Source organism: Lepidochelys kempii, chromosome 1 (genome assembly GCF_965140285.1).
Source record: "Lepidochelys kempii isolate rLepKem1 chromosome 1, rLepKem1.hap1, whole genome shotgun sequence".
Lineage (NCBI taxonomy): Eukaryota > Metazoa > Chordata > Testudines > Cheloniidae > Lepidochelys > Lepidochelys kempii.
The window spans coordinates 50,248,219-50,274,377 of record NC_136380.1 but is presented as its reverse complement, the minus strand read 5'-3'; the positions used below and the strand labels follow the sequence as shown (position 1 = coordinate 50,274,377).

General features: G+C 44.5%; 1 protein-coding gene across 4 annotated transcripts in view; it reads left to right on the top strand.

Annotated features, from left to right (window-relative positions):
• The first annotated feature begins 583 nt into the window (after positions 1-583).
• Positions 584-26,159, top strand: part of STARD13 (StAR related lipid transfer domain containing 13) — a 491,362-nt gene continuing 465,786 nt past the window's right edge. For all 4 annotated transcript variants that reach the window (XM_073341692.2, XM_078852676.1, XM_078852678.1 and 1 more), the window contains exon 1: positions 584-669. The gene's annotated coding sequence lies outside the window, so the exon portion shown is untranslated. The remainder of the gene's footprint in view (positions 670-26,159) is intronic.

Genomic DNA, 26,159 nt, shown 5'->3' with positions numbered 1-26,159 from the left:
ATCAGGGCCGAAAATTAAGGACAGAAAACATAAACAGGAAAAAACCTAAAGAAAAATACTGAAAAGGAAGATACAATGCAGCAGAAAGAGGGTGAAAAAGATAAATCTTTAAAGATTTCATTAAAAATGTATGAAAAAGGACAGAAATGAAGCAAAGCCCCAAGAGCCATGGTGTGGCTTTACAAAAACTTACTTTATTAAAAGTAATTATAGTGGTTTAGTTTATGAAAAGAAGCACTATTTTGCTTCCACTTTTAAAGGCGGCATAACCCTTCAGCTTTCCCCTGTAGGTCTGTCTTGACATGAGTAATGAAACATGGGGGAGGCCTTATTTTTGTCACCCTCTGCTGTTGTATGGCTAGGATGATGAGCCGGGCACTATGGTTGCATGGGGCGCCCACAGTGAAGTGCTTTGTGACACTAACACCAAGGTTAATTTGGCACCTCAGTCACAAAGAGCATATGCTGATTGTGACAGGCTCTCAGGGAGGCAGCTTCCCACATGTGCTGCCCTGATCTTCCCATTGGTGTGTTCAGCAAGAAGGGGCTGGCCCGTTGCAAGTCATCTTGTGTGCCTCTGACAGATTATATTTTTAAGCAAGAAAACAAAACCAGGATGTCTTATGGGCTGCTTTATCTTTAAGGACAGCTTGGAGCTGCAACTGCGAGGTAAGAAGTCTCATGCCTGAACTTTAAAACTGGGAGTGTAATTAGCATGTCAGCCTTTAAACACTTTAATGTGCAACTTTACATGACATGTATATGATAAATTGTCTGTATAATAACATTTCCCTGACAAACTATTGTGAATCTTCAGCTGATAACAGTTCTTGCTTTGAAAAACTCCACAAAAGGTTAGCTGTGTTTGTTGTGATAATAAATGTGTAGTAGGAAGAGGAGGTTTCTTTCAGTGAATGTAACCAGTCTAGATTGAAATGACTTCGATTATCTATGCCATTTGAAAATGGTTTTATGTGCAGGGCCAGTCCTGCTGAGGGGGGAATCCCATGGGAGTTGTCAGCAAATGTCAGACTGGTTTGTGTGTGTCTTTGTCATGAGCGGTCATTTGGTGCTTGCTTGTGTGTGAAGAGGGATTAGTTTAAATCCTGCTGTCACAATTGTGTGGCACTGCATTCACTTAGATGAAAAATCTGTTCATATCAGGTGTTGGCAAGCTGGCCAATTAATAATGATTGTGGCAAATTAGCTTGAGAGATTATAGCTCATTATGATGCAGATTTACAGAAGTCTTTTTATGACAAAATGATACAGAATGTTTACTAATGTGTGAGAGAATTATCCATGGCAGTTAAAAACAAATTACTGCCCCCTTCCCCCCAAAAAATCCCTTTCTATTTATTTTTTAAATAAATAGGAATTGTTAAATGTTTTTCCGCAGTAGAGCTTTTGGGGCTGAACACCAGTTCTTAATGATCCAGTTCTGCAGGACTGGGCAAAAATTCTGAGTCCAAACTTGAGGAGTGTCAGTTTCCTACTTAGAGAATAACTGAAACTGGGGGGCAATTTGGTCCTAAAATGTTACTTTATACTTTCTCCTATGTAGTTAAAGCTAATGTGTTGGAGCTTTTTTTGGTTTACTAAGTCCTTGATAAAAGCTGAAAGTTACACTATTAAACAAGGTTGTTTTCAATCTTTCCTCAAATAAGTTGCTTTTCCAGCTTCACCCTTCTCTTCTGCCCTTTAACATGTGCATTACACCATCTTTGACTAATCTTTGACTTTGGTCCAAAGTGTTTCCTTTCCATTTATTCGCCACCTTCTGCTGACCACTACAGGATGAACATTTAAACTTTGGCCAAAAGGGAAAAAAAAGTAGTAGTTTTCCATTAATCTGAAGTTGGTATTTATGTGAAGACATTCCAGCAGGAGGTGCTGAAGAACAATAAAAACAACACATATTTTCCAACCAGACAAATGCCCCAGTGCTGTGTGCTGCTGTTCTGACATCAAGAGGCACTTTTAATTGGAAGAAGATTCTTATTCTAAAATCCACAAACACCAACATCTACTTAAGGGTAAATATTTAGAATTGTTTTAACCCTGTGTATCACACAAACCACACTACATTTTAATAATGTTAAAATCAAATGTCTTTTCAGCCATTTTCTTTCCCTTTTCTCCACTAGTAAATTAATGTAAACAGCTGTATAAATAATAGAATATATGTTGATATGCGTTAAGTTATATAGTTTTTAAATGTTAATTAAAAAAGTCTCCAAATTGAAGGGCTTCTATAATCCTTATGTTACAGAGTGTTTCTTCTTTATATGAGTGCTCACTTGGGTTCTTTTATTCAATGAATTTGATAGCGTTTTCACTGTCGGCTATTGCTATATACATACAGTGAACCAGATTCTTGGTTACACAAGTGTAAATAAACAAGAACTCCACTGAAGTCAGTGAAATTACTCTGGATTTGTTTCAGTTTAACTAGGATCAGAATCTGGTCTAATATTTCCAGCTGGTATGTGTGCCAAGCTAGGGTATTTTGACAAAATAAACAAAGCAGTACTGCAATTATAAATATTACAAATAGAAGGGCTGCCAGTTAACTACAGGGTTGGCAGTTGTTTTTCTAGTTAGAGTTTCTTCCAAAAGAAAAGATTAAATTGAACAGCATAGTTAAAATTCTGCACAAGATTGTGTTCTCTCAATTCTTTTCCTGGGAATTTCATTTATTGTTAACAGCACCCTGCAAAATCATATTTAATTCTGGTTTTACACCATGTCCGTCACCATTGTATGTATAACCTCAAGTTATAAAATGTGCACATGCTTATATTTCTTTCTCTCTTCCAGTTTGCAGGGACTGACTTTGGGAGGGTTTTTTTCTCTTTATTTTGTTGTTATTATTGTAAGAAAGTTAGAGAGTGAATTCTGGGTTTTTCTCTGTAAGTGCTGAGGTTCATGATTTCCTAGTTCCTTCTGGAAACAATTTCCAGATTGATGGGCCAATCACAAGGAAAGTTCTGTTACCTGCCCACAGAAGTCTCATTCTTGAAGGTGATAATTGCGTTTTTTCAGTGGCCATCCACTCTGCAAGATAATCATGTGAGATATTTGTGCTAGAAAACCCTAACATGATTATTTTGCAGCATGGATGGGATGTCCTAACTGTGACTTTGACTTCTCAGCTTTCTGTGCAGTATGATATCCCAAAGTGCATTGCTCCACAAATTTCAGGGACGGTTTGTGTGCATATCTGGGCATGCAATCCATCCTGTAGGGATATGCTGACTATGTTTCAGGTGTGGAAGGGAAGTTTATTTTTCTACTGCTGGTCATAGAAATCACCCCTGCATCCATTTCAACTGAAAAGATTAATTCAAACAAAAATCTTAAGTATCTTTGGGGGTCTTGGACCCTAAACCAAAGACAGCTCAGGTGGGCGCTATTCTTCTCCCAATTCAGCTTCACCATTTCATGCAGTCCGGGGACCAGAAATGGAAATGTAGATGCTGTATCACATAAAGGGGAATATTAGCAAGGGAATGAAGAAACCCAACTTGGAACCACCCCATTTCCTGAAGCCTCATAACTCATCGACACTGCAACCTGCCTATACATAATGACACTGCTTCAGACAGACTCTCAGGAAAGTAACTCTGCCAGGGCGTCTCCACCTGAGAAGGGAATGGCTAAAATGCAACAATCCATATAGGATGGATTAACATACATCAACAGGCACATATACATTCCACAGGGGTGCACTCATTTAAAAGTATTACATTTAAGCTACGATGCCCTGGAGACTTCCAGAATCAGCATCGTTCTCCCGGTGACTGTTGAAAGCAATCCAGGAGATTTTAAGAAAATGACATTACGTCATGTTGGGGGGAAAAAAATCTCCTGGAATATCTTCAGTCAGAGGTGGCAACCCTTGCCACTTTGCCTAGAGTCTCTAGGGTTATTATGGTTCTCTCAGGCTTTACATGGGGGGCATGACGAAAAGTAGATGCGCCAGGCCCATCCACTTTCAAAAAGTGGGAGGGCCATGGCCCCCTGGCCTAAGTCTATCCAGGGCCGGTGCAAACACTAGGCGAACTAGGCGGTTGCATAGGGCGCCAAGTGGTTGGAGGCGGCCAAAAGCGCGCTCTGGGGAGGCGGTGGAGCGGAAGTGAGCTGGGGCAGGGGGTGTGGGGAGGGCCGCCTGCAGCAAGTAACTGGGGGGAGGGGTGGCGGCGCATAGAAGAACTGCTCCCCACCCCAGCTCACCTCTGCTCCGCCTCCTCCCCTGAGCATGCCGCCCCCCTCTGCTTCTCTCCCTCCCAGGCTTGCGTGCCAAACAGCTGTTTGGCGTGCAAGCCTGAGAGGCGGGAGAAGCAGCGACGTGCTCAGGGAGGAGGCGGAGCAGAGGTGAGCTGGGGCGGGGAGTTGCCGCACAGCTCCCCGGGCCGAGGGAGGGGGTGGTGGGGAGTTGCCGCACGGCTCCCCGGGCCGAGGGGAGGGAGGGCGCGGTGTGGAGCTGCCACGGTGGGGGGGCGCCTCAGGGCAGAGAGGGGGGCGGGCACAAGGTGGAAGTTTCGCTTAGGGCGCAAAACATCCTTGCACCGGCCCTGGGCCTACCCTATTCCAGCATCAATGCCACAGACTCCCCAAACCCGGGAACCATCAATTGGGTCTAGTAAATTCACCGTCTCCAAGATGAACTCCGGAGGTACCTGGAGGAGGCTAAAGAAGCCTACAAATGGTTTGCAGAATGATGATGCCAAGAGCGTCCAGTATTTGCTGGGGGCTAGAAGGTCTGGCTCACTGCAAAACAGCTTAGGAAAAATCAGCCTTCCCAGAAGTTAAACCACCAGTTCGTTGGTCCCTTCCAAATATGCAATCTGGTCAATCCAGTTGTGTTTACGTTGCAACTTCCCCAGTCCCTCCACATACATCCAGTATTCCATGTGTCACTCCTCAAGCCCAATATAGAGAGTCCCTTGCCAGATGGGTCTCAACCCCTCTGCCAATTGGGATTCAGGGACACAAAGAATATATAGTGCATGAGATCCTTGACTCCTGTTTGTGGCAAGGTTGCCTCCAATACCTCACACTGGGAAGGTAAATGGGAACAATCCGGGGAGCCTGCAACCCATATTCACCCCCCTGAGCTAGTGAAAAAGTTTCACCAGCATCATCCTAACTAACTAGTCCCAGTGGCAGCTCAGAAGGGGGAGTGGTGTAAGGATCAGAGGAAGCAGGTCTAGAACCCGGGGCTGTGAGTACCCTGAATCTCTGACATGCCCTTGTCACCACTAAGGTAGATAGGTAAAGTGCCATCTCAACAATCCTGGAAGGTCATGACCTACAGGCAGTCCTATCAAAGTACCCAAGGTCTGCAGCCACCTGATTGGCTTGCTCCTGCTGCATAAGCCAGGAAATGAGCTGGGTTGGCTGTCGGAGAAATTGAGCAGACTTACTATTGCAATCTGCATTTAGCCCTGTTCCTGCCTCATCTCTGCCCTTGCTTCTAGCTCCCACCTTGCTGCCCCTCTGGTTCCTGCCTTTATGCCTTGCTCCTGACCATCAGCTACCATTCCTGGCTCTAACCCTCCAGCTCAGACCTCTGACTTCCACTTGGCTTGACCCTTGGTTCTGGCATTTGGTATTTGACCACAGCTCTGATCCTCACCTTCCGTTTCCAGTTCTGATGCTGGATGTACCCCAGGCTCTGCTGTTTGTTAGCTGACTCTGGTTCGGACCTGGATGCCTGCTCTGCCCACTAGGCCATACTGCCTATGTTCCAGTTCCTAACACTCTCATTGTGTCAATGTACTGGGGAGTTATGTGCTTGTTGGAGATGGTGAGAAGTAGGGTTGCCAACTGGCTGTTCTTTGTAGTGCCTCAGCAGTGGCTGGTGAATATGTGCCAGAAGCCTTTTCTTTTTTTCCATTAGACAGTTAAGCACAAGTGAGCTCCCTGCTCTGGAGAGAGATATGGAAGCCCAGTAAGTGGTATCCTCCCCCCTTCCACTTTCACAGAGGTCTTCTTGAGTTCAGGATGGTCAGTCAGGCTGCTGGCAGCCTTACTTGGAGAGTTGCATGTGCATTGCATCCACTACCCCCAGACACCCAGCATCCCTCAGACACCCAGCACCCATCAGCTCTCCTCATGTATTGATCACCCACAGCCCTTTACAGAGTTCTTGGCACCACCCATAACCTTGAGTCCTACTCAGAGCCTCTTGCACACACCCCAGCCACACTTAACTAATAATTAGCTATTGTCTGCACCAGTATCCATTTTGTTGGGAGCAGGCAGAGAAGAGGTGGGCAGTGGCTGGTTTTCTGCATCTCCAAGGTGGCAACCAAAATGAAGAGTTGGTCTTCAGCATAGTCATGATGATGAGAAGATACCAGTGCACTTTGCAAGTATTTACTAGTTCTTTCATTTAGAGGGTGTGTGAGTGGGGTTTATGGAAAAGCCTGGCAGAACCAGTATTAACACAGGAGGATACTCCTGTGTGAAAGCATCCCTGTCCACATTGTTAATTTAATAGCAGAACCAGTTGCTGGGGAAAGTAGAAATCTGTTGATATTCCTGCCCCGCCCCCTCTCCAGCCAGGTCTGCTGCTATCCGTGTATCTGCAGTGTTATGTTAAGACCAAATTTTCCATCATTCCAACAAACAGACGTTTCTAGAGTCCACTATTGCCCTTTGTTACCAACCAGCAGTTTGGACAGAAGCATTGTGCCATGCCCTGGACTACCACAAACCACTGACTCCTATTTCTAAAATAATGTTCAGGGATCACTGGTTTCAAAACACCAAAAACAGAACAAAAGTGAATCAATATATTGAGACATGATAGGGTGTGCACCCCACACAAGGCACATCAAGTTAAATTAGGTTAATTAGCCTGTTAGACTGCACCTGAGGGTGAGCGAGGGGTTGAAAAACTGATTGATAATGGAACCCAGCTGAGAGGGCACAGGTGAGGCTGGTATAAAGCCTGGAAATTAGCAGTAGAAAGACACTCTATGTGAGAAGGAAGGTGTATTTGGGGGCCTATGGAGTTAAGTAGTGTGCAGTTATTCCCCAGGAGGAGGGAGTTTAAGCTGGTAAACTGAAATGGGGGGAAGCCAGAAGCTGTAGGAAGGAGTCTAGGGAAATAGCAACAGAGTCTGGGAGAAAACAGATCACAGTTATTAGACATAGGGTCTCTGGACTGGAATTTGGAATACAGGGTGGGTCCAGGTTCTCCTGCCAGCCACTGGAGAAGTGGCACAGTCTGGGCAGTGAATGGGAAGACTGCCTGAGACAGTTTGTATGGAGAGACTTTGATACCCCAGCAGGGGAGGATGATAGAAACTTGGCTGGAGGGCAAAGTCATGAAGAGAGGAACTCTGAGGTGCAGAGAGAGAACGTGGTAGGGTGTGTGACCAAGCAGTAGAATAGGGCATTGGACCTGGAAAGAGCTAATCCTAAGGGTGGCCAGAAGGAGGTGCTCTTGCAGTGAGCAGACCTGTGATATGAGACAATTGGACTGCTGGCATTGGGATGTTGTCATTATAGCCAGTTAGTGCTATTCAAAGCCCTAGTCTCGGATAGGCCCAGTGATTCACCAACAGCTGAGGTAAGTTTTCATGTGCATCTCTTGCCAGTAACAGCAGATCACTTGAAAATCATCTGAATCAGGTTAAATGATAGTGTTACAGTCCCACCTATCCCAATGTAATTAACATTTCAGGCCAATTTATTTATCTATTATCTTGGTGTAAGTCTTAGTCAAAACATTGCAAGAATGTGTAATGTTTTGGTGGTGGTCAACTTTTTCATCTACCTGTCTGTAGACTAACTCCTGGATACTTAGCTATATGTAAGGCATGCAGCTAACTGGGTAGGCCTTCTGCTCACCCTGCTGACTTGCCTGCCACACAAAGCATGCACGTCACAAATGCCCCCTAATTACAAAATAACCACAGAGATAATTGAAGTGAGTGCCTACGTGTGTGTGTCATTATGCTGGCATCTGGATTCTGTTACAGGAGTGAACTAATAGTTTTCAGGTGTTACCTTGAAATAAACTATTAGAATAGGGTTTTCAACATAATCTGAAACACAAATATGTCTGTCATAAGTGGTGTCCTGAAATAATAGGAACAGGAGTCTCATTTCACGGATTGCAACAAATATGTTTTTAAAAGCATATGGCTTGACTTGCTGAGACAGCACAGTCTGTGAGCAGAAAAAACAAGGGTGAGGGGGATGTCCCAGGCACTAACCTAGTGGTTGGTGTCGGTGAAGTGTAAGAATCACAAGATGCACGTACAGAGCCCTCCTTGCAGACAGATGCAAGGAGGAGAGGTGTGCTGCTTTCTGAAGCTGTTTGCAATCTGTGCAAGGGCAGGAGAGAATTCACAAGAAGTTCTTGTGAACTATTTGCAGGAGGTAGTGGATGACAACAACAAGATGCTCAACTGTTGAAGATCGAGGGAGGCTTGGGAATTTAGGAGAGAAGCAAAAGAGCAGCACAGAGGGGAGGAACAGAGCCATAACAAGGCATTTTAGCACCCAGAGCAAGTGAGCACATTTGTGTCCACAAAGATGCAATGCCTCTGCACAGCTGGGCACTCCCTGAGCAGGGCGGGCTGCACAGCTTCGAGCTCCGTCCCTGGCACGCTCTTACCTCTCCCTCAAAGGAGCCTGGCACTGGCTGGTGATGCCCCCTGGAGCCAGCTCTTGCTCATGGAGCCTGGCTGCCAGCAGCAGAGCCAGGAGTACCAGGGTAGTGGTGAGCCAGCACCTCAGGAAGCATCTTATGGCATCTGGGCTCCAGGGGCAGGGGCCGGGGACAGGGGCATTGCCAGCTAGTGCCGGGCTTCAGAGGAGAGGCAGGAGCACATCAGGGCACAGCTCAGAGCTGTGCCACCTGGCCTCCCTGCAGAGCAGAGGCAGCCTGGCTCCGGGAGCAGGGCAGGGAGGGTTGCCGGGCAGCCAGCCAGCACCCCGACTCCCACAGCATGGAGAGCCAGGGGCCCCCAAGAGGGGCGGGCAGCTTCCAATCCACTGGCTCCTGGAAGGAAGTGACTTTTCTTCTTGGAGAGGTGTGCCTGTGGGTGCTCCACTCCAGGTGTGGGTGCATCCCTGCACCTTTGCTCGGAGATTTTTACAGCAGTACTCATATCGGTTGTGCATGCACAAAGCCTGGCCCACCCCGCTCTGAGTGTACCTTAATAGTACGTGTGCACAACCGGTCTCCTCAGTTCCTTCTCTTCCGTCCCTATCCTGAGACAGGGCTCAGCAGACTTGTTAGAGACTCTCTCCCCCTTTGTTCATATACCTTCCCTGTTAGTTAGTTACCAGTAGTACTTAGATACCACTTTCCTGTCTTTTTCTCTCTAAAACTAAAATAAAAAAAAAATAAATTTCTTTGTTCCTGTCAGCCTCAGCCGCTTCCGATATGCCTGGCTTTAAGCGCCGCTCTAACTGCAATGATGCCATCCCTCTTTCAGATGGCAATTTAAAACGTTTGGGAGAGTCCCACATCTGCCAAAAATGTGGCCACTGCAGTAAGCTTAAATCCAGGGCACGTAAGGACAGGGAGCTGAGATTAAAACTCCTCCTTCAGAAATCTTTAGGGTCAGCTTCAAACCCATGTGCCGACTCTGCTATATGCTGCAATCCCACCCTCCACCGCTGCCTCAAAGAAAGACAAAAAAACTTTAAAAAGCGGCACCCGCTCTCACCCACAAAGTTCTTCACAGGGCAAGACTTCTCTGGGCAGGTCTACCACCTCCCTCCCGGCGCTTCCCCGTCTGAGCACTTTTGACGTGCTGGGCTCCTCCGGCGCCAGGCAAAACCCACTTGCAGTTGCGGTGGTAGCACAAAGCTCCGGTGCCGAGGCTTCAGGCTTCCAGTTGTCTGCCTCTCTCATGGCGCTGTTCGGCACCGCTTCCATCGCGGTGCCGACCCATGTCAACATGCCTGACATCCCTCGCACCCCGCAGGCTATTCTTGCTGTCCCAGCACCGTCACCCGCTGAGCTGGCCAGCAGTGAAACAATGATCAGGACACCGGTGCAGCAGATTCCTCTCGCACAGCCCTCACCTCACAGAGGGGCTCCAGCACTGCAGTTTACACAGTCAAGGGACTTGCTGGTGTCACCGATCCTGCAGTCACTCCTACTCAATGCCTACTTCTCTCCAACTGCTCAGTCAGGGTCTGGACAGCCTTCCTCCAGTGATGAGGAAGTTGGACTGCAGGGAGAGTTTTCACCATATCAAATCTCCCATCCTCAGACCCCAATCAATAAAGATCACAGAAAAATTACTTTGTCCTACTCTCAGGAGCCTGCCCCATGGTGTGTAAACCCCTGGATGGCATGACCCAGGCCCTTTCCACCACAGTGGCAATATTGGGCTCCATGGGCATCTTATCCTCAAGACCACGCTTGCTATGCCACCACAGCCAGGCACGACACCTGCCTGCCACCACATCAGTGGAAGATTCATCAGCTGGGAAGGGACCAGGCAGCATCGTCACAACTGCAGGATCAGTCACCACCTGCCTCCAACCCAGTAATGCCTGATGAAGCCCTACTTCCTCCTCCCCCATCATCTTTGGACGACTTCTCAAAATTTCAAGACCTTTTCAAAAGAGTTGCTAGTGAGTTAAGAATTAACTTGGAGGAGGTTCCTGAACAGCAGCATGAGTTAATGGACATCCTGCAGCCCTCCTCTTCTTCTAGGATTGCATTACCGATCAACACAGCCCTTTTGGAACCTGCTAATGCCATCTGGCAGACTCCCCCTGGAAGCCTACCTACCTGTAAGCAAGTGGACTACAAGTACTTCGTCCCTTCCAAGGGCTCTGAATTCCTTTTCATCCAGTGCCAAACTCACTGGTAGTAGACGTAGTGAACCAAAAGACCAAGCTCCAGTTTCCCCGCTCCACTCCATCCAACAAGGGCAGTAAGCGATTAGATCTGCTCTGACGTAAAGTATACGCATCTTCTACATTACAATTTTGCATTGCTAATTATACTGCCGTTCTGGTAAAATATGACCACAAAAATTAAAACAAATTCATGGACTTTATTGATGACATTCCGGAAGAAACGAAACAACATTTATGGCTCTAGTTTCCAAGGGACAAATCATCTCACGTACCGCTCTTCAAGCAGCCCTCGATGCAGCCAATACAGCAGCAAGATCCATTGCTACAGCAGTTGTCATGCACAGAGGTTCACAGCTCTCCTCCTCTTCCTTTCCTCGAGAGGTCCAGAGTACCATTGAAGATCTTCCCTTCGACAGTGACAGACTCCTTGCCTCCACGAAGAACGACGTACTTCACTCAATGAAGGACGCAAGGGCAACTCTTCGGTTCCTAGGAATTCAAACCCTTATGACCAGAAGGCGACAATATAGATCTCAACCTTACCAGCGTCCATGCAACCCTGCACACACCCAGCAACTCCACAGGTCACATGAGCAACACCAGCAATGGCAGAGACCCAGATATCAGCATCACCATCCCAATTCCTCGGCAGCATCTCAATCCCCTCCGACTTATAAGCAGATCTGAAGCCTTGGTCGAGGGTATGGAAAACAATGTTCCCACTTCAGCTCTTACATGCCAAGTCCCTAATTTTGGACACTGCCTACGACCATTCTCCCATCAATTGCAGAACATTACCACTGACAAGTGGGTTATAGAGGTCGTCACAATTGGCTATTCCATCCCTTTCCTATCCCTACCTCCTACCCACCGAACTGCCCCGTTCCTCTGCAGGGACCCCTCTCACGAGCAACTGCTCCTCCAAGAAGTACAACGCCTCCTTCAATTGGGAGCAGTGGAACTCGTGCCTGAACAACATAGAGGGAAAGGGTTTTACTCCCATTATTTCTTAACAGAAAAGAAAACCAGGGGATGGTGACCGATCCTCTACCTCAAGTGGCTCAACAAATTTATCAAAAGCAAAAGTTCAAAATACTTACCTTCACCACCATAATCCCAGCGCTGGAGCAGGGTGATTGGTTTTCAGCCCTCGACCTACAGGACACCTATTTTCATGTGACTGTACATTGGCCCACAGACGTTTCCTTTGTTTTACCCTCAGCCCGACACATTTTCAATACAGGGTGCTACCCTTTGGCCTATACACCACATCCCAAGGTTTTTTCCAAGCTCCTAGCCATAGTCACTGCCTACCTCAGGAGACAAGGGGTCATAATATTTCCTTACCTCGACGATGGTCTCCTCAAAGCCGCAACGCTCAACAAAGCGCTTCGATTCACCCAGCTCACAGTCACTTGCTTCCTATCCCTCGGCCTACAAATAAACAAAACCAAATCCACATTCTCTCCTACCCAGCACCTGGAGTTCATAGGAGCACACCTTGATTCCCAGATGGGATTAGCATCTCTCCTGCTGGACTGCTTCAACAACATAAAACTACTGGCCACAAAACTTCGCAACAGTCCTCAGGTCACTGCACGAGACTGTCTACAACTATTAGGTCACATGGCCTTGTGCACTTTTGTGGTAAAAAATGCACTACTATACACAAGGTGCTTCCAAGCTTTGTTGGCCATGGTTTACAGACCAAATGTACACACTTTCTGAACAAGCTTCTATCCATACTTTTTCAGAGTCAAAGACTCTCTCCTGTGGTGGACAGTTCCCTCCAACCCCTACTCTGGAGTCCCCTTTCTCCAGGATGCTCCATCCCTCATAATGACTACCGATGCATCCCTCACAGGGTGGCGTGCATACATGTCCCACCACACAGTCCAGGGGCTATGGTCTTCAACTGAAACCTCCCTACACATAAACGTCCTGGAACTTGGAGCCATACACAACACCTGCTGTCACTTCCTCCCATTGATCTAACATGTATGGATAATGATAGATAACGTCGCCTGCATGTTCTACAGGCAGGGAGGAGCTCGCTCTCACTTGCTTTGCACAGAAGCTATGAAGCTCTGGAATTGGTGCCTTGTGAACAACATCTGGATATTAGCCACTTATCTTCATGGAGCTATGAATACCACAGTGGATGAATTAAGCAGACACTTTCCCTGGGATCATGAACGGGAGATACACGACACAGTCATCCGCAACATATTCAGCATTTGGGGCTACCCAACCATAGACCTTTTTGCAACTGTAAAAAACACAAAATGTCCCAAATTTTGCTCCAGAGCGGGACTGGGCAACCATTCCCTGGGAAATGTGTTCATGGTCTCATGGGACCAGGACTTACTATATGCATTTTCCCCAATACCAGTTCTCCACAGAGTCCTGACAAAGATATGAACAGATCATGCCACGGTAATTCTGATTACCCCGTCATGACCCAGACGACCGTTGTTTCATTCCTCACCAGAATGTTAATTCACCCACCAATTTTGTTGCCCCTCACACCGAGCCTCCTATCGCAGCAACATGGCTGATTTCTTCATCCCAACCTGTCCATGCTTCACCTCAAAGCTTGGTTCCTACATGATTCTCCCAAAACGAACTAGCATGCTCCGAGTAGGTTCAAAGAGTGCTCCTACATAGCAGAACACAATCTACTTGAATCATTTATCTCCGAAAGTGGAAGCGATTCACACAATGGTGCTCAACTAAACAACATCCTCCTACTTCTGCACCTCTTCCACTCATACTTGACTACCTATTAGATCTTAAGCAATCAGGCCTTTCTTTCAGTTCCATCAAAGTCCACTTCACTGCTATTACAACTTTTCATGACAAGATCAATGATACCTCTGTTTTTTGCTCATCCAACCACCAAGCGTTTTCTCAAAGGGCTCCGATCCCTATACCCGGACATTAAACCTCCTACCCCTCCATGGGACCTTCACTTAAGCATGATAATACTAACTCAACAACCATTCGAGCCCCTAGCCACTTGCTCCCTCTTACACCTCTATGAAAACAGCATTCTTAGTAGCAATCACGTCTGCCAAAGGGGAAGGCGAAATAGCAGCTCTCATGGCAGACCTCCCCCCTTATACACTATTTTTCAAGGACAAGGTTACCCTCCGACAACACCCAAAGCTTCTTCCAAAGGTGCATTTGTCATTCCACATCAATGAGCCAATACACCTACCAACCTTCTTTCCTGAACCATATGCAAACTCTTTTGAATCCACAGTGCATATGTTAGATGTACGCAGGGCTTTGTCCTTCTATTTGGATAGAACCAAGCCCTTTCGGAACTCTTCTAGACTCTTTGTCTCCATTGCGGAGCGCTCCAAAGGGTCACCTATTTCTACCCAGAGACTTTCAAACTGGATTTCTGAGTGTATCCAACTGTGCTACCAGATAAAGAAAGCTACATCTCCTGCTGGAGTCAGAACTCACTCCACTAGATCTGTGGCTACCTCCGTGGCTTTTCTACACAAAGTTCCTCTGGCTGACATCTGTAAAGCGGCCACTTGATCTTCTGAAAACACACTTGTTAAACATTATGCCCTTACTCAAGGCACTCTCTCTGATACACAATTAGGCAGAGCTGTATCATCTACTGCATTCTTACCAAATCCGAAGTCCCTACCTCTTTGAGATACACCTGCTTTTAAGTCACCTGGAGTGGAGCACCCACAGGGACATCTCCTGAAGAGGAGGAGGCTACTCACCCTGTGCATGATATCACTTAAGTATGATAATACTAACTCAACAACCATTCAACCCCTAACCACTTGCTCCCTCTTACACCTCCGCCAGAGGGGCAGTAAATGATGTTCTTCGAGATGAGTGTCCCTGTGGGTGCTCCACTACCCACCCTCCTCCCCTCTACTTTGGAGTTGGGGTAGCCTCCGTTGTAGAGAAGGAACTGAGGAGACCGGTTGTGCACGTGTACAATGAAGGTACACCTGGAGCTGGGTGGTAGGCTCTGCACATACACGACCGGTATAAGTACTGCTGTAAAAATCTCGAGTGAAGGCGCAGGGACCAACACCTGGAGTGGAGACCCACAGGGACACTCATCTCGAAGAATGTCAGTTACTGAACAGGGTGAGTAACCTCCTCTTTTCAAACTGTGGGGTGTCCCTACCCCCACAACTTGAAAACCTCTGTGCTAAATGGAAATCAGGGGGTGGAATGGACCACATGTGCCGCGCCCCCTCACACACCCCATTTTTCTGCCCTGCAGCTTTGCACCCTGGGTAGCTGCCATGCTTGTCCTGGCATGGTTACAGCCCTGGGGAGGAGAGAGAAACAGAAAAGGGGAAAGAAAGATATAGAAGCAGAGTGGCCCTGGAAAAAGAACCCAGTCCAAACTGGAGACTTCAGACAACCCTCTCAATCACTGCCATAGTGAGGCACTCAGTTCCTCTTTCCCCACCAACCCTACAGCAGAGTACTCCAAGACAATACTGTCTAATGCTTCGCCTACGTGTCAAACTTGTCCTCCCAAGCACCAGTCCACAATAGTGCTACAGAGGAGTATAGTGATGGTACACACACTTGCACACCTGTGATAGATGACATCTCTAATTAGTGAGCTCTGATTTTGCTAATGGACTTACCTGATTGTGAGTTGGTCTTTTGGGCGTGTTCTTGTGATTGGTTGTTAACCTTTAATATTTTTTTAAAGACTTTTTGCTCCATCTTTATCAGTAGCTATTGCGCAGCCTTAAATTCTGTAACTGCATATAGGTTGTCATGGGATGATGAGGCAAAGTCCAGATGGTTTTATTTCCAGTTATAGGACAGATTTACTTTAATTGATCAAAGGGAATCTAGAAAGCCCTTCACACATAGTTTTAGCTCAGATCACTACAGACAATTTGAATTCAAATAGAAATGTATGAATTTATTGAACATAAATAAAAATAGTCCTCTGCACCCTGCCCCCATCTTTTGGTCACTGTTAAGAAAATAATGGCATCCCTTACACAGGCTGGCTTGCTTACAACCAGCAACTACTGCATTTCCACCCCCTAGTGAAAGAGTTTCAGGCATGAACTGATCGAATAACTGTTGCTGCACCATGCCAGGATATGCTGTAGCAATTTCCATCCTGTTGGCAGAGGTTGTGGAGCACACAGCATTGACTGATGGGATTTTTATTGAGGTTATTCTCACTTCAGTTAGCCACCTCCCTTCTAGTGTCACAGCAAACTCCTCTCCTTCCTCCTCCCCCTTCAATGTGCATGTGCACACATACTTGTCTAGAAAAAGCTTTTGCTGTCTGTACAATATAACATAACACTTACACAGAGGCACTTTAGTATCTTTAGTGTCATACAAACGTTAGCCTGTTAATATAGCGATATATTGTATTTCCAAGACTTTAATTGCTTAGGATTTAAAATGAATGGTCTCTTAGATATTGGATGTTATATTTTAAATGAGGAGAAAAGCACTGTTGTAGTGGTTAATACACAAGACTTGTCAGAAGATCTGGGTTCTCTTCCTATCTTTCCTACAGCTTTCTTGTGTGGGCCAATGAGTAAATTTGGTGCCTCAGTATCCCTATCTAATACAGGAAACACATCTGTCCCACAGGGGTGTTGTGGGTATTAATTCATTCATGTTTCTAAAGAGCTTTGAGCCTTTCAGGTAAGGTACTATAAGCGTGTGTATGTGAGAACTGTTTGAAAAATGTTGAGTGGTGTCACAATGGGGAACAGGAGAGAATTCCCCTTGAGTTTGACAACCAGTCTGAAAACTTTTAAAATTCCGGAATTTTAAAATGTAAGACACACTTTTGCAAAGATCTTCATAATTCTTCCCCGAACATTTCAGTGATCAAAATGTTTTTAGAAATCTGAAATTTCTCTGTGTATCAAACAGAACATGCACAAAGGAGATTGAAAAAAGCATCGAGGGACAAGTTTTACCCAGATACAGTCCCGCTTATCTTTTATTTTTAGTTTTAGTTAAAGGCCCAGATCCTGGAGACAATTTTGAGACACTATTTTTAAAAGAAAGATTCTAGTCTTTATGGTTGTGGAGAAAAGGTTGAAAATTACTTAAATGCACCCTAAAATCTCAGATAACAGAAGGAAAATATAAACACCACCAAAGGTGGGCCTGTAAAAATATATAATTGAGGTAGCCTCTTCTATCCTTAAGCACTGTACATAGGCCACCACTGAAAGGCAACTATTTCTGCAGCGAAACATAGCAATTCTGCACAGTGATTCTTTTTTTTTATTTTATTTTTATTAGAAGTTACTTAAGGTAGCCCTCTACAGTTTCAACGGAATAATGTCATGAGTAGTGTTAGTTTGGACAGAAGTTAAGCATGTCATGTTTTACAAAGTGCCTTTGAATCTTTAGTGTCCACATGTGATCAGGACCCTAGTATTTTACTCTTAAAAAACAGCATCACTGTCAAATGAACACCATATTGGGCTGTTCTTGTTTTATCTATATTGTGGTAACAGCTAGAGGTCTCGACCAGCAAAGGCCCCTGTTGTCTTAATTACTGTACAACCATATAGTAAATGAGGAGACCCTGCCCTAAAGAACTTAATCTCAAAGACCAAACATAACAGGTGGATGAAACAAACCTGCTGGCAATGGGGGGGTGGGGAAGAGAGGCTGGGATAACAGGACATTTTAGCATAGACTGTCTATGAATTGTTCACATGAATAATCTTGCCCACGTGATCAGGTTCTAACTGATTGTTATATTTGGGTTCAAGAAGAAATTTTTCCTGGTGAGGATGGCAGAAATCTTGAGGTTTTTTGCCTTTCTCCACAGCAGGGAGAGCTTGCACATTTAAACTAATGTAAATGGTAGAATCGCTAACCTGAAGCCTATAAATGATTTGAGGACTTCAGTAACTCAGCCAGAGGTTATGGGTCTATTACAGGAGTTGGTGGGTGAGGTTCAGTGGCCTGCTATGTGCAGGAGGTCAGACTAGATGATCATGATGGTCCCTTAAGACTTTAAATCTGAGTTTAAATACACCTTGGTTTAGTGTTAGTTCCAAGGGAAGCATGCCTCTTACAGAATCACCCATACAATTTCCTGCAGCACCTGTTTACTGGAAGTTTCCCATCGATATCCTGTCTTTGTCCCAGTAGTAAGTCCTGCTGAGGTATGTCACGGTGTGAGACTCACCCCTGCGGCACCTCCTGCTGGTCTCTCAGAGAATTAGCTCTTCCAGCTTCTGGAGCACCCTCTGCAGGCAGGGTGTCCCACTGGCCCCCATGTCCCTCCCAGACCCCAATACCCCTTTTACCCAGGGTGCTGCCCCCTGGCAGTACCCCACAGTCTCTGGTCTCCCCTCCCCAGGGTACCCCCACCCACTATCCCCACCTCAGTCTTGGCTACTGCCAGTCACCACTGAGCCCACACACACTGGGGCGGACTGCAGCGTATAAGCCACTCATCACAGGCAAGGGGAGTTTAGACCTCCTGCATCTGCCTACCTGTGGGCTACCCTGTTGCAACCCCAGTACCCTGGCTTAGGCCATCTGCTAGGCCTGGAGCCTGGGGCTTTTCCAGTCTGGAGCCTCCCAGATCCTCTAGCCTTTCCCAGCCCTGCTCCACTCTAGGTATCTTCTCAAGCTCCCCAACAGCCAGGCCCATCTTCCTCCACAGCTAGAAGAGACTCTGTACTTTTGGCCCATTGTCCTCTTATAAGGGCCACCTGGGCCCTCATTAAGCCAGCTGCAGCCTGATTGGGGCATGGCCCCCACCTGAGGCTTTTCTTTCCTTGCCACAGCCCTCTCCCCAGACTGTTTTAAGGCAGGAGTGGGTGACCACCCCGCTATAAGGTCATAGCACAAACTGGTAGGTCATGCAGTGGTGTATGTAGCTCAAGAAGAGTTTATACTCTGCGGTTAGGTACACTTGTTTCTATTCTCAAATTGTCTTCCACTAGCTTTTTGAAAAAAATCCTAAACTAACTCATGCTCATGAGAAGCATCCTCTTTGGGAGGTGAGATGCTGTTATGCCTTACAAATGTAAATTAACTAATCTTCCAGGAGTAATTGATAGAAAAGTAATTTCCATTATCATGACAAACAGTTTTTCAGCACATGAGTAATGACTTCAATTTAAAAAACACTATAAATTGTGTATTAGGGAGCTCCAGGTCTGACTGTTATTCACCGTGAAATATAAATGACACTTTTCTGCATCTAGGTGATTATAAATAACACTGCAGCTAGGACAACATTCTTTTTCTTCACCAGTTTGTTGTAATTGACAATAGGAACAAAAGATCTAGGGTTGTTTATTTTTTAATAAGCTAACATGGTGCTGCTTAGTGCACTAAATAAAGGTCAAAATGTTCTTAGTAGTCTCAAACTTTATTAGAGATCGGCATGAACCAAACCTACCACCTCAAAAGTGATGGTGGGTCAAAATCCCAGAATCCATATTTCACAAGTTGAACCTATTTCTGTAATAGGCCAATGGGATCAAAATCCTGATCTGGATCCAACTTTTTTGCTCAGGCCCATCTCTGAACCTAACAGCATTTATTCTCTTTAGGGAATGAGGGGGAGGGGAAATAGGTTAGTTATTCTGAATACGTATTCTGGTGGCAACCATTACGTATGCATGCCCACATACAAAAACAGTCTTTGCTCTGAAGAGCTCAGTCTCAGAAACCAACCACTATGCCATAGGTAGGACAGAGGAATGCAATCAAAAGGCACGCATTTATATACATTCATTAAAAAATATCCCTGATTCCTCCAAAGTTGAATAATGGCTAGATTGACTTCTTGTTATGGTAGAAGTGGGCGCTGCGAATAAGGAGAGGAGAGGATGAAGGTGCTTGTGGGAGAAGCAAACAAACTGAGAGGTTGGCATCAGGAAATGCAGAGGAGATGTGGGTACCATAAAAAAAAGTTGTTTGGGCAGTTTGTTAACTCAATTGAGCGAATGTGGTACTTTAAATTGTAAAGAGAATTCTAAATAGAGACTAACCAGCGTCAGTGCAAATATGAGCTTTGCTATGTGTGCTTTCTGGTAATGAGATACTTTCCTAGCGTAAACATTTTCACTGCAGTCCGTGAACTAGGGGATATCATAATGTAAGGAGGATATAAAGGAGAACTGTGTTTTCCTAATGATCCTCATGCAGAGGGGGAAAAGGTCATGGATCTAAAGGATCCTGATTCATTTAAAATTAAAGAAATGTTTTAATATCAGGTGCTGCAAAGATCCACGGGAGACCCATTAAAGAGCCACTTGTGGCTCGTGAGCCTCAGTCTGAGTATCACTGCTTAGACCTATTTCTACTGTACTGCAACTTTAGATAGACATATATGAATACTTTCAGATAAGGTGATTTGTAGCAGTGTCCATGAACTAGAACAAGTAGCAGAAACATCCTGATGCCATATATCCTCAGACACCCAGAAAGCAACATATGGTGATTAGAAATTTCATGGAAGAAATAGTCTCAGATGACCATTGGAGAGACTTTAACTTGAACAAAAGGGATATTTAGTCCAATACAAAGTTAATGGGACCTTAAGGTCAAGACTTAAAGCCACAAAAATCAGGCAAATTTGGAAATCTCTTTTGAAAGTATTTTCTGTGGCTGAGACCAAGCATGTCAAATTTGAGCTCAGAAAAAGTATTTCGGGTCAAGTTAAAGTCTTTGTGGTCGGAGTTTATAATCAGGGCCACCTTAGTCATTTCTTTTCAATCATTGCTGTTATACTTTTTATCCACCCACCCGCCATCCTTACAAAGAGCTCACACTTTATTAGCTGTTTAATCATTTGAAATCCCCTATTACCAAATGCATTATGAGACCCATGTGTGTCAGAGCATTCAGGTGTTGTTTTGTGTATTTAATAACCTGTCATATTTTAGTCCCTGTAGAAATTACTAGTCAATTGTTTTTCCTCTTTTTAATTAATGTGGCCAAACTAAACATTTCTTTGAAATTAACATCACTGATTCTTTGTCTACACCTGAGATCTAGTGTACAGCTCAGAGACAAAGCAGTTGTGTTTATCCAAAATAAAAGTTGCACTTTTAAGGTCCAATCATGTTTCTCTTGAAGTCAGTGGGAATCCCAGTAAAACCCACTCCCCCGCTTCCCCATTTATCTGAAGGTGGTTCATCCCTGTCTGAGACCTTGCCTTGCTGTGTTGCATAGATCTCATAATGCAATAAAATTAACAGATGATTCAGAGATCTAAAAAATGGTGGTGCGCTTTATTAAACTCTGAAAGACATATATAGTCCTCTAATTTACAATACTGCATGCTGTTTTCTTTCCTCTCTCTCTCTTTTTTTCTATATGCAATTAATGACTACAGGCTTGATTCATTGCCTGGAATCTGCTGGGGAAACAGGAAATTCAGAGTTCTTTAAGTGTGCTCTTGGGCTGACAGCTGTAAAATGACTGGCCTGCTGCTGAGCCAGCTTCAGGGGCTCCCATAGCTCTAAAGGCCAAGAATATTTTCTCCTGGATCCAGGCCATGCAATTCAACTGGAAAACTAAATTGTAATAGAGCAACAAATATCTGAATTTGGACGGGGAGGACAAGCTTAATGCTTGTCTTAATTACAGCACAAAATCATATAGCATTAAAAAAAATGTTGGGACATTTAATCCACCCTCTGCCAATGCAGGATAGTTCCTGTGACTATAATCACCCCTATATTTGCACACGAGTGCAATGGTGTTTGTACAAAATATTACTTTCATTTGATATCTCACAAGGCATAATACGCTGGTTATTAATATAATTGTATAATGGAGGTGTTAATGTTATATGTAAAGTTTATGAATTCCCTGCAATGTTTCTAGAATATGTTTAAGACAAGATGGCTGAGGTAAAGGTAATAAACAGGTCTGTCCTAGACAAAGCAATGTGGGTTTACCTCAATTTATATATTAGCTCTAAAGAAAGGAATCAAGCTTAATAAGTGGAGATTATCCTGATCCTGAACTCAAGAGATGGAGAATTAACATGTTCCATGCACCCCAGAGAGATATTGGAGCCTGAATCCCCAGGAGGCCTTCCTGACTCCCCCTTTGGGGATATAAGGAACATAGACTCTATCCTTATCCTTCACCTCAAGAGATGAAGAAACCAAGCAATTTGATCTCAGTGATGGGTCCTAGCCAGTAGAAAGATGGAAAGGTGACCGGGGTGTAAAAAATAATCTTGAACAAAGACTTTATCTTGCTAGATTAAATTTTAGACTTTAGATGTTTTAGACTTGCTAGATTAAGTTTTAGACTTTCACTTCACTCTTATTTGCTTGTAACTATCTCTACCTTTTATCTCTTCAACTTGGTATCACTTAATCCCCACTCTTTTAATAAACCTGTTTTACTTGTACTGTAAACCAATTCAATGCTGTGTTTCAAGGGAAAGGTGTATTTACCCCAGTTAAATTGCTAAGCTATGATGTACTGACTCTTTAACAGAGCAGCAAACTTACTATGTTCTGTGAATGCACAGTGGTAAGAGCTGTGCATTGCAGAGAGATATCTCTGAAGAGTTTGGGGGCTTAAGTTCACTGTTACATACTAGGTGGGGTTTGGACTGGGAGAGCCCTGAGGAGTTTGCTGGTGAGGAAAACAGACTGGTGTGGGAAGGAGCTGACACAGTCTAATCACCAGCAAAACTCACTCATGAGAGGCAGAGCGGTAGTACAGTGGCTCATAGCTGTGGGTATCCCCAGCAGCATGTTACAGTTTCCGACAATACACTTTCTGTCACGAGTTCAACTGACATTCATAGATTCATAGATGCTAAGGTCAGAGGGGACCATTATGATCATCTAGTCCGACCTCCTGCACAACACAGGCCACAGAATCTCACCCACCCCCACCTGCGAAAAACGTCTCGCCTATGTCTGAGCTATTGAAGTCCTCAAATCGTGGTTTAAAGACTTCAAGGAGCAGAGAATCCTCCAGCAAGTGACCCATGTCCCATGCTACAGAGGAAGGCGAAAAACCTCCAGGGCCTCTTCCAATCTGCCCTGGAGGAAAATTCCTTCCCAACCCCAAATATGGCGATCAGCTAAACCCTGAGCATATGGGCAAGATTCACCAGCCAGATACCCAGGAAAGAATTTTCTGTAGTAACTCAGATCCCACCCCATCTAACATCCCATCACAGGCCATTGAACCTATTTACCATGAATATTTAAAGATCAATTAATTACCAAAATCATGTTATCCCATCATACCGTCTCCTCCATAAATTTATCAAGTTTAATCTTAAAGCCAGATAGATCTTTTGCCCCCACTGCTTCCTTTGGAAGGCGATTCCAAAACTTCACTCCTCTGATGGTTAGAAACCTTCGTCTAATTTCAAGTCTAAACTTCCAAATGACCAGTTTTTATCCATTTGTTCTTGTGTCCACATTGGTACTGAGCTTAAATAATTCCTCTCACTCTCTGGTATTTATCCCTCTGATATATTTATAGAGAGCAATCATATCTCCCCTCAACCTTCTTTTAGTTAGGCTAAACAAGCCAAGCTCCTTGAGTCTCCTTTCATAAGACAAGTTTTCCATTCCTCGGATCATCCTAGTAGCCCTTCTCTGTACCTGTTCCAGTTTGAATTCATCCTTCTTAAACATGGGAGACCAGAACTGCACACAGTATTCCAGGTGAGGTCTCACCAGTGCCTTGTATAACGGTACTAACACCTCCTTATCTCTACTGGAAATACCTCGCCTCATGCATCCGAAGACCGCATTAGCTTTTTTCACGGCCATATCACCTTGGCAGCTCATAGTCATCCTGTGATCAACCAATACTCCAAGGTCCTTCTCCTCCTCCATTACTTCTAATTGATGCGTTCCCAGCTTATAACTAAAATTCTTCTTATTAATCCCTAAATGCATGACCTTACACTTCTCACTATTAAATTTCATCCTATTACTATTACTCCAGTTTACAAGGTCATCCAGATCTTCCTGTATGATATCCTGGTCCTTCTCTGAATTGGCAGTACCTCCCAGCTTTGTATCATCCGCAAACTTTATTAGCACACTCACACTTTTTGTGCCGAGGTCAGTAATAAAAAGATTGGTCCCAAAACTGATCCCTGAGGAACTCCACTGGTAACCTCCCTCCAGCCTGACAGTTCACCTTTCAGTAGGACCCGCTGTAGTCTCCCTGTTAACCAATTCCTTATCCACCTTTCAAGTTTCATATTGATCCCCATCTTTTCCAATGTAACTAATAATTCCCCATGTGGCACAGTATCAAACGCCTTACTGAAATCTAGGTAAATTAGATCCACTGCGTTTCCTTTGTCTAAAAAATCTGTTTCTTTCTTAAAGAAGGAGATCGGGTTGGTTTGGCACGACCTACCTTTTGTAAAACCATGTTGTATTTTGTCCCAATTACCATTGACCTCAATGTCCTTAACTACTTTCTCCTTCAAAATTTTTTCCAAGACCTTGCATACTACAGATGTCAAACAGGCCTGTAGTTACCTGGATCACTTTTTTCCCTCTCTTAAAAATAGGAACTATGTTAGCAATTCTCCAGTCATACAGTACAACCCCTGAATTTACAGATTCATTAACAATTCTTGCTAATGGGCTTGCAATTTCGTGTGCCAATTCCTTTAATATTCTTGGATGAAGATTATCTGGGCCCCCTGATTCAGTCCCATTAAGCTGTTCGAGTTTCGCTTCTACCTCAGATATGGTAATATCTACCTCCATATCCTCATTCCCATTTGTCATGCTACCATTATCCCTAAGATCCTCATTGGCCTTATTAAAGACTGAGGCAAAGTATTTGTTTAGATATTGGGCCATGCCTAGATTATCCTTGACCTCCACTCCATCCTCAGTGTTTAGCAGTCCCACTTCTTCTTTCTTTGTTTTCTTCTTATTTATATGGCTATAAAACCTTTTACTATTGATTTTAATTCCCTTTGCAAGGTCCAACTCTACTTGACTTTTAGCCTGTGTCACTTTATCCCTACATGTTCTGACCTCAATAAGGTAGCTTTCCTTGCTGATCCCTCCCATCTTCCACTCCTTGTAGGCTTTCTGCTTTTTCTTAATCATCTCTCTACAGTGCTTGCTCATCCATCTTGGTCTACAAATCCTGCCTGTGAATTTTTTCCCCTTTCTTGGGATGCAGGCTTCAGATAGCTTCTGCAGCTTTGATTTAAAGAAATCCCAGGCCTCCTCTGCCTTTAGATCCATAAGTTCTTCAGTCCAATCCACTTCCCTAACTAATTTCCTTAATTTTTGAAAGTCAGCCCTTTTGAAATCAAAAACCGTAGTTGCAGATTTATTTTTGTTAATCCTGCCATTCAGTTTGAACTGAATTAGCTCATGATCACTTGAACCAAGATTATTCCCTACAACCATTTCTTCTATGAGGTCCTTACTACTCACCAAAACCAAATCTAAAATGGCATCCCCTCTAGTCGGTTCAGCAACTACTTGATGAAGGAATCCATTTGCTATCGCATCTAGGAAAATCTGAGCCCTATTATTATTACTAGCACTTGTCCTCCAGTCTATATCTGGGAAGTTAAAGTTTCCCATGATCACACAATTCCCACTAGTATTTACTTCATTAAAAACATTAAGAGGTCTCTATCCATATCCAAATTAGATCCCGGCGGTCTATAGCACACCCCAAGCACTATCCCAGGGGAGGCTCTAATAGTTTTCTTCCCCAATGTAATTTTTGCCCAGACGGACTCTGTCTTATCCATTCCATCGCTTCTTATTTCTTCACATTCTACCTCATCATTGATATACAATGCTACTCCACCACCTTTGCCTTTATTTCGGTCTTTCCTAAACAGCACATACCCTTCAATACCTGTAGCCCAGTCATGACGACTATTCCACCATGTTTCTTTTATCCCTATAATAGCTGATTTCACTTCCTGCACCAGTAGCTCTAGTTATACAACCCAACTGTTGAGCCTAGGTTAAGTTAGCCCAGAATTCAGTTATTCAAAGAGGCAGAGTGCAAGGGAAGCTGTTGAGTTCAACAGACTGGAAAAGAACAGTCAGTATAGTTACCACATGTTGGGACTCCAGGGCCAGTAGGCCTGATTCATGCTCGATTAGGGAAGATTCTCCAGCTGGTTGGAGGCAGGGAAAGGGAACAGTATTTTTATGTTTAAACTGTTCATGAGGGAACAGGGTGGGGTCTACAGCTGGGAAGGTGGAGGGCAAATGGAGAACTGTTTGTTTGTTTTTTAATTGGTTCAACAATAATGTTTACAGCCGTCCTGGAGGCCACTGTAATAAAAACAA